We start from the raw sequence: 13,772 nt of genomic DNA on the forward strand, positions 1-13,772 counted from the left end.
CATAATGTTATATATAAAAAGTTTTGCATTCCTTGAGAGCCTTCCCCTAGATCTTCTTGTTGTAGTGAAAATATTAGGGTAACACAATTTCTTTTCTTTTTTATATATAGAGAATTCTATCTAGATCCAGAATCAATCAGTTATTTTTCTGGGTATGAATAGGATTTTTCATCACAAATCCTTCAGAATAGGTACAGATGATTGTACCACTGAGAATAATACAGTCATTTACAGCTGTTCATCCCAGAACATTGCTATTACTTTGTAGTATATTTCATTTTGTACATGAAGGACATAACAGAATTTTTCCTCTGAGAACATGCTGCTCATCATTTTCCAGAGAACAATAATATTCCACTAGAGAAACTTGCTTCAATTTTTTTTTAACAATTACTATTGCTAATTGTATTTCCCACCATTTATTCTCTTTCTCCTTTCCCTGTCTCTCCTCAAGAGTTTTCCTTCTGACCACTCTCTCCACCAATTTGTCCTCTCTTTTATCACTTTCCCTCTTTCCATACACCATTCCCCTTTATTTTCCTGCAAAGTAAGATAGATTACTATGATCCTATTGAGTATGTATGCTATTTCCTATTAGAGCCAATTCAGTCAAGAGTAAAGTTTACTTACTCACTCTCTCCTTCTTCTTTTCCCCTCCACTGTAAAAGCTTTTTCTTGCCTCTTTTTTTAATGGCAGATACTTTGCACCATTCCATTTCTCCTTTCCCTTTCTCCCAGTACATTTCTCTCTCAATCCTTAATTTTATCATTTTTTAAAAAAAAGATATTATCCTTTCATATTCAACTCACACCCCCCATGCCTTCTGTCTATATATACTCCAACTGCCATAATAATGAGAATGTTTTAATGAGTTACAAGTATCATCCTCCTATGTAGGAATGTAAACAGATAAACCTTATTAAATCCTTATGATATCACTATATCAATTACCTCCTTATGCTTCTCCAGAATCCTGTTTTTGAAAATCATATTTTCCATTTAGTAGTGGTCATTTCTTCATGAACACTTGACAATCCTGTTTCACTGAATGATGACCTTTTCCTTGGAAGGATTATGTTCAGTTCTGTTGAATAGGTGATTTTTGGTTGCAATCCCAGCACCACGGATCTCCTGAATATTATATTCTAAGCCTGCCAATCTTTTAATATAGAAGCTGCTAAATCTTATGTTATCCTGACTGTGTCTCCACTATAATTGTATTGCTTCTTCTTGGATGCTTGCAATATTTTCTCCTTTACCTGGGAGTCCTGGAATTTGGCTATACTATTCCTGAGAGTTTTTATTTTGGGATTCCTTTCAGGAGATCATTGGTAGATTCTTTCAATTTCTATTTTACTCTCTAGTTCTAGAATATCAGGACATTTTCCTTCATAATTTTTTTGAAAGATGACCAGATTCTTTTTTTGATCATGACTTTCAATTAAACCAATAATTTTAAAATTATCTCTCCTGCATCTATTTTCCAGGTCAGTTATTTTTCCAATGAGATATTTCACATTTTTTTTCTATTTTTCATTTTTTATTTTACTTTATTGTAACTTGATTTCTCATAAAGTCATTAGCTTCCATTTGCTAAATTCAATTTTTTTAAGGTATTATTTTTCTCAGTGAGCTGTTATACCTCCTTTCCCAATTGGCCAATTTTGCTTTTTAAGGCATGCTTCTCCTCATCATGTTTTTTTTTGTTTGTTTGTTTTGTTTTTGTTTTTTTGTTTTGTTTTTTTTTTTGTTTTGTTTTGTTTTTGTTTTTGTTTTTGTTTTGTTTTTGTATTTCCTTTTGCATCTTTCTCAAGTATTATTTATTTTTTCTTCTTTTACTTGATTTTCAAAGTTCATTTTGAGCTCTTCCATGGCCTGGCCCCAATTCTTATTTTTCTTGGAGGTATTAAATATAGGGACTTTTACTTTGTTATCTTCTGAGTGTGTGTTTTGATCCTTCTTATCTCCATACCTTCCAATAGTCAGAAACATTTTTTTTTTGTTTTCTGCTCATTTTCCTAGCCTATTAATCAACTTTAAACTCTCTGTTAAAGTAGAGCTCTGTTTTCAAAGTGAAGAGTGTACTGTCCAAAGCTTCAGGGGTATGGTGCAGCTGTTTTCAGAAATCCTTCTAGAAATCTGACCACAAAGCCTCTTTTCTGCCCTGGGGCTGTTAGATGTGTCCCTGTCCTACTATATCTGTAAGATCTAGTGTGCTAGCCAGGGCTGGGGCTCTACTGATGAAGGCTGCCCTGGGACTACATACCAGATTCCCCCCTCCTACCCCCATTCTCCCCACCCCACCCCATTACCACAGGCTCTCTTCACCGACTTTCTGAGTCCTCTCTGGTGTCTCCTGGCTGTGAAGTCTAGAAGCCTCAAGCACTGCTTCTGATTTAGTGGTCCTGTTTTGCTAATGTTGGGGTCCAGGCTGAAGCTGGACCCACCCTGCGATTGTGTTCTGGATTCCTACTCTAGTTCTACAGACCTTTTCTGATGTTCCAAGTTCTTTTTGGTGTCTCTGAGCTGAAAGGTCTGGAAGCCACCATTACTGCCACTTATTCAGAAGTTGGGTCCAGGCCAGGACTAGGGCTAGATCTACCCCAGTGTCACAGATTTTTTCTGCTGAGATTCTAAGTTGCCTTCCACTGGAATATGTTCTACTCCATCGTGTTGGGTGTTCTGATACTCTAAAATTTGTTAAAGAAATTTGGAGTGGTTTAGGGAGAGATTGAGCTAGTTCCTACTTTTACTTTCCTACCTTTACTCCACCATCTTGGTTCTGTCCTCCATAACATTATTTCAAAGGTAATCCAGGTCACTGTCCTCTTCCTTTGATTCCTCACTTTCATCACAACCAGTGTTGACATAATAATGGGGCAGCCAGATAATATAGTGGCTAGAGTTCCTGGCTTGGAATCAAGAATATGTGAGTTCAAATTTGACCTTACATATTTACTAGCTGTGTGATCTTGAAAAAGTCCATTAAATTCTGTTTGCCTCAAATTCCTTATTTGTAAAATGGGAGTTATATGGCACCTAACTTCTAAGGTCCCTGGGAGGATTAAATGTAATAGTAATTGTAAGTCCTTAACACATAACAATCATTTTATAAATGTTAGCTATTAAGTTGCCAGTATAATCAGAGATGACCATATGCAGTAATAAGGTGGCAAGAATTGATGATTCCTTTTCAAAGTATGTGTATCTATCTATCTATCTATCTATATATATATATATATAGATATAACATTCTCTGATTTAGAAACAAACTACTGCACTAAAATTTGGTCCTATTAATGAAGACTTTAAATACCTAAGCCTTGAAATATTTGTGATTTTAGGAGTTGGAAACAGTCCATACTAACTGTGTGGACTAGGCAAGCCACTTCATACTCCTTTGAGTGTTCTCTCCAAAATGTAATGTTCTCTGTTTCAGTTTTCTTGGGGTCTCTGGGAGCAGCCTTCATTTCAGTTCAGTAATCACCACAAGTGCAGCCAGGGATTAAAGTCCAAATACTTTATTGTCTCCTTCAAAATCCCATCTCCTTTATTGGGGCTTGGCGAGTTTTCTTAGAGGTCTTTCTCCTTGGTTCTGAGATCTTGTGTTCCTGCCTCCTTCTCTGCTCTCTGAATCTCTCCAAATGTATCTGAATCTAACTAGCTGAGGTTTCTCACTTATAAGCTCCACACTGAGTACAGACCAATGATTATATCACTGGGAAATATTATTTGTAGTAAGATTAAATCAATGCTAAATTAGATTTAACCATTGTCTCCTCAGTTCCACTTAGTACCTTATTTCAAGTATCAAGGCCCATAACATCTCCTTGTAGGATCAAATCAATCATACTGAACCATGCTAAATTAGAGAATTATTGTCTCTATCAATTCCAATGACTCAGTACCTTGTAAGAATCCTTTATTTCAAGTTCAGAGTTCTGGCCCATAACACTCCTTGCCTTAGTTTTCTTATTCACAAAATGAGCTAGAGAAAGAAATGGCAAACCACTCCATCATCTTTGCCAAGAAAAGTGCAAAAAGGGGTCAGGAAGAGTTGAACATGACAGAAATGACTGAACAATAATAACTTATGTATGTTCATATGATATTGGATGTATGTAGATATATGTACATGAACAATGTGGTACAGGTAAAGTAAATAATAAGTAAATTAATACTTACTTAAGTATATATTTAAAATAAAGTAAATTAAGGTTAAATAGAAGATAGTCAGAGAAGTGAGGTGGTGTAATGGATATAGTACCAAGCTTGGAGTCAGGAAAGCTCATCTTTCTTACTTCAAAACTAGTCTCAGAAACTGGCTAGCTATGTGTCCCTGGGCAAATCACTGAATTTCACTTAAATTAAAATTTGCTTTAGTTTTCTCATCTATAAAATAAGCTGGGGGAGAAAATGGCAAATCACTCCACAACTCTGCTAAAAACACCCTAAAAGGGGTTATAAAATGTCAGACACAACTGAAAAAATGACTGAACAACTGAATTTTTGGAACACATATGTAGAATAAAAACACTGCAGAAGAGTGGTGGGAATTCATGCTTTTTCAACATGCTGATCATATGACATAATTAGTTAAGAAGGAAACTTATTAACCAACAATTAGTCATTTTTAAACTATTCCAGACACAACTGAAAAAGTCATATCAAACACTCCACTCAGATATAAATTTAAAGAGGTGATTTATTAATGAGAGTCTGGAAATAGCTTTAAAGGGTATGGCTTCTGGCAGCAGAGAAGAGAGCAACTGGGATTTCAAGAGTAAGGTAACTAAACTTTGCAATAGAGAGTTGGGTTTTCCACTGGAAAAGAGAGGACATAGAAATCCTGAAATTCTGGAGTTGTTACCAAATGAATCTCTTACATTCTGCTTTAATGCCCTTATCTTCTATGTCTATACTTCCTTTGTTTGCTATGGTCAATAGCTTTTGTTTTCCTTAGTAGAAAAATCAGATAAAATAATTTTGTTCTACTGAATGAATGTTAATGGAAAGCACAATGTTGTGGTCTCATAAATTATGATAGGGGGAATCTAGACTCATAAGGCATGCCTTAGAATCTGGGAGCATATCATTAATACTGGCCCTGTTTCGTGAATGTAAATGTTAGTCAAGTCTGGGGAGCCTATTCTGGAGGGGATCATAATAGGATTTAGTGATAGAAGAAGAAAAGATAATGATGAATGTTGGAGGGGATATGGAAAAAACGGGGTGACTAATACATTGCTTGAGAAGTTGTAAACTGATCTAATGATTCTTAAGAACAATTTGGAACTATGCCCAAAAGGCTATCAAACTGTTCATAACTTTGGATTCAGCAGTGTCTCTGCTGGCTCTGTAATCATAAAAAGATCATAAGAAAGGAAAAAGACTCACATGTGCAAAAATGTTTGTAGCAGCCCTTTTGGTAGTGGCAAGGAACTGAAAAGTGACTGGATGCCCATCAGTTGGAGAATGGCTGAATAAGTTAATGTATATGAATGTAATAGAATATTATTGTCCTATAAAAATGATGAGCAGACTGATTTCAGAAAATCCTGGAAAGACTTATATGAACTGATGCTAGTGAAGTGAGTAGAACCAAGAGAATATTGTACATAGCAAGATTATGCGATGATAAACTGTGATGGACTTGACTCTTTTCAACAATGAGGTGAATCAAAGCACTTTTAATAGACTTGTGATGGAATGAGCCAGCCTAATTCAGAAAGAAAACTATGAAGACTGGATCAGGATATAGTATTTTTCCTTTTTTTTTTTTATTGTTTATTTCTTATTTCTCATGTTTTTGTTTTTTCTCCTTTTTGATATGAATTTTCTTGTGCAACATGACAAATGTCAATATATGTTTAGAAGAACTGAATATGTTTAACCTATTTTGAATTGCTTGCTGTGTAGGGGAGGAGAAAGGGGAAAAAGGAAGGAAAAAGGAAAATTGAAACACAAGATTTTGCAAAGGTGAAGTTTGCAAACTATTTTTGCATGTATTTGGAAAAATTAAAAAAAATTGGAAAGGAAAATAATTATTAAAAATAGTTAGAACATTAGATGTCATTATGTCCAACATCTTTATTTGACAGATGAATTAAGCAAGTTATATAAAGGTTAACTGATATTCCCTTGATCAAACAGCTAACAGGAAACAGAATAAAAATTTGAACTCAAAACTTGTTTATTCCAAGTCCTAATCTCATTCTGCCAATATTTACTGCACATCATATTCTACTTTTCTTTCCCTCTATTTACAAAGTCCCATGTCTGAAATGAACATCTTTCACATAGGTCTATACTTTGAACTTTCTCCCTCATTTTCTTTATGTCTTAACTTAGACACCATTATTTCCAATTAATCTTTCCTGTCTCAATGAAAGTAATTTTTGTCCCAAATTTTTCTTAGTATTTTCAAGGATATCTCACTTGCCATATCCCCCCATATACCATAGTTATTGACATTTTTACATTTCCCCACATTTCCTACAGTAAGATTCTTCCTATTCACATAGATATCATCTTAATTGAAGCCCTTGTTCTCTCCCTTTTCACCCCAAAAGACTGTTTCAATGCTTTCCTAATTGATCTCCCTTACTCAAATCTCTACCCATTCCAAACCATGCTCCACATAGCTATCAAAGGACTTTCCTTATATGTAGATTTTCACTATGCTAATTCTACATTCAATAAACTTCAGAGGTTCTCTATTGCTTCTAGGATCAAACATAAACACCATGATCTGTCTTTTAAGTAAGACTTTTAGTATCCTTAATATCCTGGAACAAAATTATCTTACTTTCCTCATTTTACATTATTTCCCTTTGTACTCTAACTGATAGATCCAAACTCACAATTCTGTTTCTTAGATAAACTACTACATCTCTCATTTCAATCTCTTTGCTTTTGTGCTAGCCTATCCTATACTTGAAATAAACTCCCTCCTTATTTCTTTTTGATCCAGTCTTTTTCTTTGTTCAATATAACCTAAGGACTGGATTCTATATCATAACTGTCCTGATATCCCCAAATTTTTCCCACCTCCCCTTACATCTTGAATATACTTAAAAATCCAGCATATACTTACAGATATGTATTTCTTATCCCCAGCTGATACTATAGGGGTCCTTAAACTTTTTAAATAGGGGGCCAGTTCACTGTCCCTCAGACTGTTGGAGGGCCAGACTACATTAAAAATGTGGGCCTTTAAATAAAAAAACTTCATAGCCCTGGGTGAGGGGGATAAACGTCCTCAGATGCTGCATCTGACCTGCAGGCCGTAGTTTGAGAACCCCTGGAAGCTCCTGGAAGGTTGGTATTGTTTCATTCTTCATTTGTATTCCTAGTGCTAAACCCTGTGTCATTATATAGTAGGCAAATAACAAATGTTTAATGATCATTGATAAGAGTCTTTTTGATAACTTTGTATGCAGAGCATCTAATGATTAGTATTTCTCTTTTGCCTAAATCCATGATTTCATTAAGTTAAATATTTCTAGGAAGAAATAAGAAACCTCCCTTTGCCCAAGAAGATCTCTAAGTATTCAGCAAGTTGTTGTCTTAATTAGACTAGTGCTTTATTCAGTGACAGCTTAAATGATTTTTTCTAAACTAATCTGGGTAGGACATAAAGCTAGATAGTTTTGATTGTGCTTTTTGTTGTTACTCCTATCTGACACTTCATGACATCGTTTTGGATTTTTCTTGACAAAGATACTAGATTGTTTTGTATTTCATTCTATGAATCATTTTTACAAATGAGGAAACCGAAGCAAACAGTGTTGAGTGATTTACCCAAAGTAACATTATTGGTAAGAGCCTAAGATCAGATTTGAACTCAGGAAAATGAGTCTTTCTGACCCTAGGCCTTATACTCTATTACACTATCTACCTGCTCTTGATAGTAATATTAGTTCTCTACTATACCTTGTTGTCTATGAGTTTTGCACATAGTAGATGCTTAAATAAGCATTTACTAAAAGAAACTTGCAAACTGAATTGAAGAAAAAAAATAAACTTTATCAGTAGATCATTCCTTTATTTAAGTGAACATTTAAAAATAAGCACATTGTATTTATGCACAGCAACAGCCACACTTTTTGTTTAATTTTTTTTTATTACCCATCTTAAAACAATTCTATAATTCTATTTACTATTGCTTTTGGGTTTATGATTGTTTTGTATGTATCAGCAAATGGAAAGAAGAGGATTCTTGTTATATTTGTTTTGGATATATGCCCAAACAAAAAAATCCTCCCATTATAGGTAATTTCATGTGCTCATTGCCAATCCCAGAAGAAACTGATGAAGTGTAAACTTGTCTTCTTCGCTATTTACAACAAAGACAGTGATTTAGGGAACACGTGTAGCATTGTGGCAATCTTTCATTCTGAGAAAGAAAATTGAAAGCAGTCTTTCTAAGGATAAAAAAAAAAATCTGCTGGTGGTGGTAGTATCGTGTGTGTGTGTGTGTGTGTGTGTGTGTGTGTGTGTGTGTAGTTATGTATTATGTGTCTCTGCAGAAAAAAAAAAAAAGGAAACTGATTTTCAAAACTTGGCATAGATTTTATGCCTTGCACCTGGCAATTAACATTTAGCATCCCTAGCCATAAGGACCATAGAGTTCTCTGATGAGAATTTATTCATTCCCAACATATTTTAGAAACTTTAATTAATCTTTTAAAGGCAGTGCTTGATATGGGAAAATATAAGGCTAATAATAATAGTTATTAAACGTGTTTTGTTATCAGTGCTCATGTAGTTTTGTTTTCCTCTGACCTGGTAAATTGTTACACATTTTCCACTGTTGCTTAAACTTTCTCATAATCAGAGGAGATATAAACTTGAAAAAAAAATCACTGATATAACAATGAAAAAGAAATCTCTGCTTGATTAACCCTTCCTTTTGGAAGTGACCTTTTCATCTTGGAATTTGGGATTTAGAAAGAGAGAAAAGTGGGCATATTCTGACACGCAACCAGAATATTAAGAACGTTTTACACAAAAAGTTGTGAGATCCTATGGGTTAAAACTCTACAGTAGAAGTCAATATAGGGGAATAGGAAAGTTCTCAAAAATGAAATTCTGAAGACAAGAAGAATATCAATGAGGAAAAACAGAGAAGCTTGCCTTATAAAAGTCAATGTGAAAGCTTAGGGAACACATTATTTACTAAATTTAAAATAAAAAAATGTGTATGCATAAAATAGAAAGCATGCAGTTTACAAAGTTGAATATAAAAGGATGGAATAATAGTAAAAGAGCAGAACTAGGTTTGTTAAATTCCAAAGTGATGTGAAACTATAGTAGAAAGCTAATGATGACAATTTTTTGTTTGCCTTTTTCAGCATTTTGGAAAAAAAAGGGGACAGGATCACAGTTTTTGGTGCGTATGATGAAGATCATGAATTGTGGAGACCAATCAAAGCTATGAAACGCTTCTTTTATTTCTGTTCTATTAGGGGAGATGATCTTTGCCTTAGATAAGATAGAATAAAAAGTGATAATAGAAAAGATTATTAGATAATTAGGAAGATAGTAAAGAAATAAAAACTTAGTTTCCCTTGAGAAGTTTAAGTCATCAGGTCCTTATGAAATACATTCTCAGGTACTGAAAAAGTGAAAAATGTCATTACTAAGCCTCTGTCAATGATCTTTTCAACAACATGAAGAATGACAGTAGAGAAAAGCAAGTAACTCAATTTCATAGAAAGGAAAGAAATGACATTTACAAATAACTGTATACTTTCCTTTATTTTAGTTCTCATTATTCTAAAAATTGTCGTTAAGTGGATAGTTAGTGAATATTTAGAAAATGAATCACAAAATTACTGTGGCCATAGGTGATGAAGTAGATTGAGTAGTGGACCTAGAGTAAGACTTAAGTTCAAAATCCAGTTGCAAATACATACTTGTTATATGGCCCTATATGTGTGTATGTGTGTGTGTGTGTGTGTGTGTGTACATACACAAATATATAAACATACAAACACATATATACATACAAATATAGCCCATGGGAAAAGAATAATCATACTTTTTAGTGAATTGAATTTACATTAGCTTTCTTAAGTACCAAATACACACACACACACACACATACACACACACACACATATATATATGTGTGTATATATATGTATATATATACACATACATACATACATATACACACATACATATGTATGCATATAATAAGGCAACTGGGGAGCTGCCAAATGGGGAGGACACTGGGCCTTTAATCAGAAAGACCTGAGTTAAAATCCATCCTTAGATTTTTAGTAACTATTAGTTTCTACAAGTCACAATCCTCTGTTTGCTGCAGTTTACTTACTTATAAAGCAAACATGATGATATCATTTACTTATAGAGGTACTTTGATGATCAAATGATATAAAAATTATAAAGTACTTAGTATAGTATCTGGCACAGAGTATGTAATATATACATGTTATCTCTTACTATTATCATCAAATATTGGCCATCACAGACTAACTTCATTTCTTTTTGGACTTGGTTACTAAATTGATAGGCCAGGGGAATACTGTAGATATAAAAATATCCAAATTTTCTCAAAACAAATGATAAAATCTGTTCCTCCATACTTGTGGAAAAGAGAAAATGATGTGAGCTAAAATATGGCATAATTGGATATATTTGAAACTCATTAAAATGTAAGATTTTAAAAAAATAGACAAGATTTTGTGTTCACAGAGAAGTTCCTAATATAATGGACTTTTGACCTGCTCTTGCCCCTATGCTACTTAGCATTTCTCTCAGAGCTTGGAATAAAGGTTTAGATGGTGAGTAAGAAACACAAACCTTAGTGGGAAAGGGGAGAGCTACCACGTGGCATAATAATTCCAGATACACAATGACCTAGACAATCCAAATAGGATATAGATGGATAGATGGATGGATGGATAGATGGTGGTGGTGGTTGCAGTGAAATTTACAAGGGACAAATGCAAAGCTTCATTCCTATTTGTGTTAAAAATGTAAATAAAAAAAAATTATATCCATAGGGGAGATAGGGCTAATTAGTTAGGCTATTTAAAACACAGATTTTAGTGAATTACAAGATCAATAGTGTGATTGATAGCCAAGAAAGCTAATGCAAATTCAGATCATTAAGAAACATTATTATTTTTTGATCCACAGGCATATATTCAAAAGAGATGAAAAAGAAAAAATGGCTATATCTATAAAACTATTTATGACATTTATTGTTGTTGCTTTTGTATTGTTGTTATTGTTGTGGCTGTTTGGTAGGGGGTAGTAAAGAACTGGAAAATAAGGAAATATCCTTCAATGGGTAAATGAGTGAATAAACAATGTATATGTAATTGAATGTATTGTGTCATTAGAAATGGCAAAGGCACCATTTCGGAGAAATTTGGGAAGATATATTGGTTATTGTTCAGTTGTTTCAAACATGTCTGACTCTTTAAAAATTCATTTGGAGTTCTCTTGGCAAAGGTAATGGAGTTTACAATTTCCTTCTCCAACACACTATATAAATGAGGAAACTGAAGCAAACAATGTTAAGTATCTTGACAAAGGTGGCACAGCTAGTAAGGATCTTAGACCAGATTTGAACTCTGGAAAATGAGAAAAGAGAAAGAGAAAATACATGCTTCTTAATTTAAAAAATAATAATAATATTAAAAGTAAGATATGATGGCCAGTAACACACGAAAAGTGCTTTAACCATAATTCTTCATTTGACGCAGTTGGAATATTGTTTTAGTTCTGGAGATCACATCTTTGACATTTAGAAATGGTTGAGAGCCTGAGGAATAAACAGGAGAACTAAGGACCACAAGGAAGTGAAAATGTTTAGTTAGTCATTTCTGATGTGTAATAGTTATCTGCAAGTACCTGAAAAACTGTCACAGAAAAGAAGGATTAGACTTGTTATGTTTTACTTCTAGAAGGCATAAGGAGAAGAAACAGATGGAAGTTGCAAAGAAACCATTTTAGATGGGATGTGTAGGGAAATTCCTAAAAAAAGTAATATTATCCAAATATGTAATGGTTTCAGTGAGAAACTGTGAGTTCTCCTATCCTAAAAGTTTTCAAGAAAAGGCTGGATTAGCACTTGAATATATGTGTTTGAGGATAGCCTTTTGTAGATATTATCTGAACTAGGTGACCTATGAGGTTCATTGAATGGCTGAAATTCTGTAACTTCATGTCATTTTTTAGTATTGTCATTGGGACACAAATGACCAAAGAATAGTATCATTGTGAGTCAGAATATTATCTCTTAAAAAAATAGTGACTATAGATGTGTTTACTCTTTTTCATTTTCCATAATTGGTTTAGTTGCATGTACTTAGTATCCCTTACTGGTTCTTCAAAACATTCAAAAATTCAATCAATTTGAAAAGTCAAGTAAATAGTTGGACAGAGGTTATGGCAATGCATCTTTCATAGCATTAAGCTATATTTGTAGCTGTCGATTGAATGAATGTACTTCATCAAACTCTTTCCATGGAAGATTGTGATCTCTCTCTTTCTCTGACTCTTTCTCTGTCTCTCTCTGTCTCTCTCTCTTTCTCTCTCTCTGTGTCTCTGTCTCTGTCTCTGTCTCTCTCTCTCTCTCTCTCTATATATATATATATATATATATATATGTGTGTGTGTGTGTGTGTGTGTGTGTATACATAAATATATATACATTATGTATAAAAATATTTATATATACACATATGTAATTATATATATATATTTATATTTAAAAGGTTAACCTATTATTTGATATTATTTCAGGAATTCTCAGAAGGGCAACACCTTCTATCTCCTTTTTTTAATTACACAATTAAATATGGAAAAATATTCTTCAGCAGAATAAAAATGTCTTGATGGCAGATATTGTTTTTTCTTTCTTTTGTTTTTAGTTGGGTCTCTGTATATTCAAGGTTTATGCACTTACCTTGTAGTACTGGAATAAGACTGTGTGCTGAATTGAATTCAGAGATAATGCCTAGAATTCAAATAGCACCCAGAGAGTTAACATAATTTAAATTTAATCACATAAAAGTAGGAATAACTCTGATCCAATCAAAGGTGGGTGGAAATGACTACTTAATCCTTTCTACTGTGTATGTGGGGGAACTTTAATAAGGAGAGAAAAGGGAAAAAAATATGAGAGAAAAATATGAGGAATTGGAGGTCAGGCAGTGAAAGGAAGAGAGTATTTTTACTAAGAGAACTTATTTGTAAAAGAAGACAAATATCATTTCTTCCATAATTAATACTAGTGTCAGAACTCTTAATGAAATTTAGGTGGATGAGCTCAACTACACAATAGGGCTAGCTTAGTTTAGTTTTACCATAAGGGTGGTGGGTGGAGGAGGTGGGACTGAGAGGAGGGGGAAATAGGAAAAAGATTTATCTTTTAATATAGTTTGGTTACATACCTGGTAAAGCCAAACAAATGTAATTTATCCAAACAGGTATAGATTTTATTATTGAAAATAATTATTGATGATATAGAAATTTATTTGAAAACTATTCTTATTTTCTATTTCTATTTTTAAGGAATAGATTGCAAGTCTGCAAATTAGATAACACAAATCACACTTTTAATTTGGTATGGATTTGTGTAGGCAAAAATATTGGATTCAAAGACAAAAGATTACACTTTAAATTCTTGATCATATGTTTATCAGCTATAGTATGGCACTGGACACAAGATAGCATAGTACATAAAATGTTGAGGTCTGCTATGAAGAATAAATGGGCATCTATAAATCCA

Source organism: Antechinus flavipes, chromosome 6 (assembly GCF_016432865.1).
Source record: "Antechinus flavipes isolate AdamAnt ecotype Samford, QLD, Australia chromosome 6, AdamAnt_v2, whole genome shotgun sequence".
Lineage (NCBI taxonomy): Eukaryota > Metazoa > Chordata > Mammalia > Dasyuromorphia > Dasyuridae > Antechinus > Antechinus flavipes.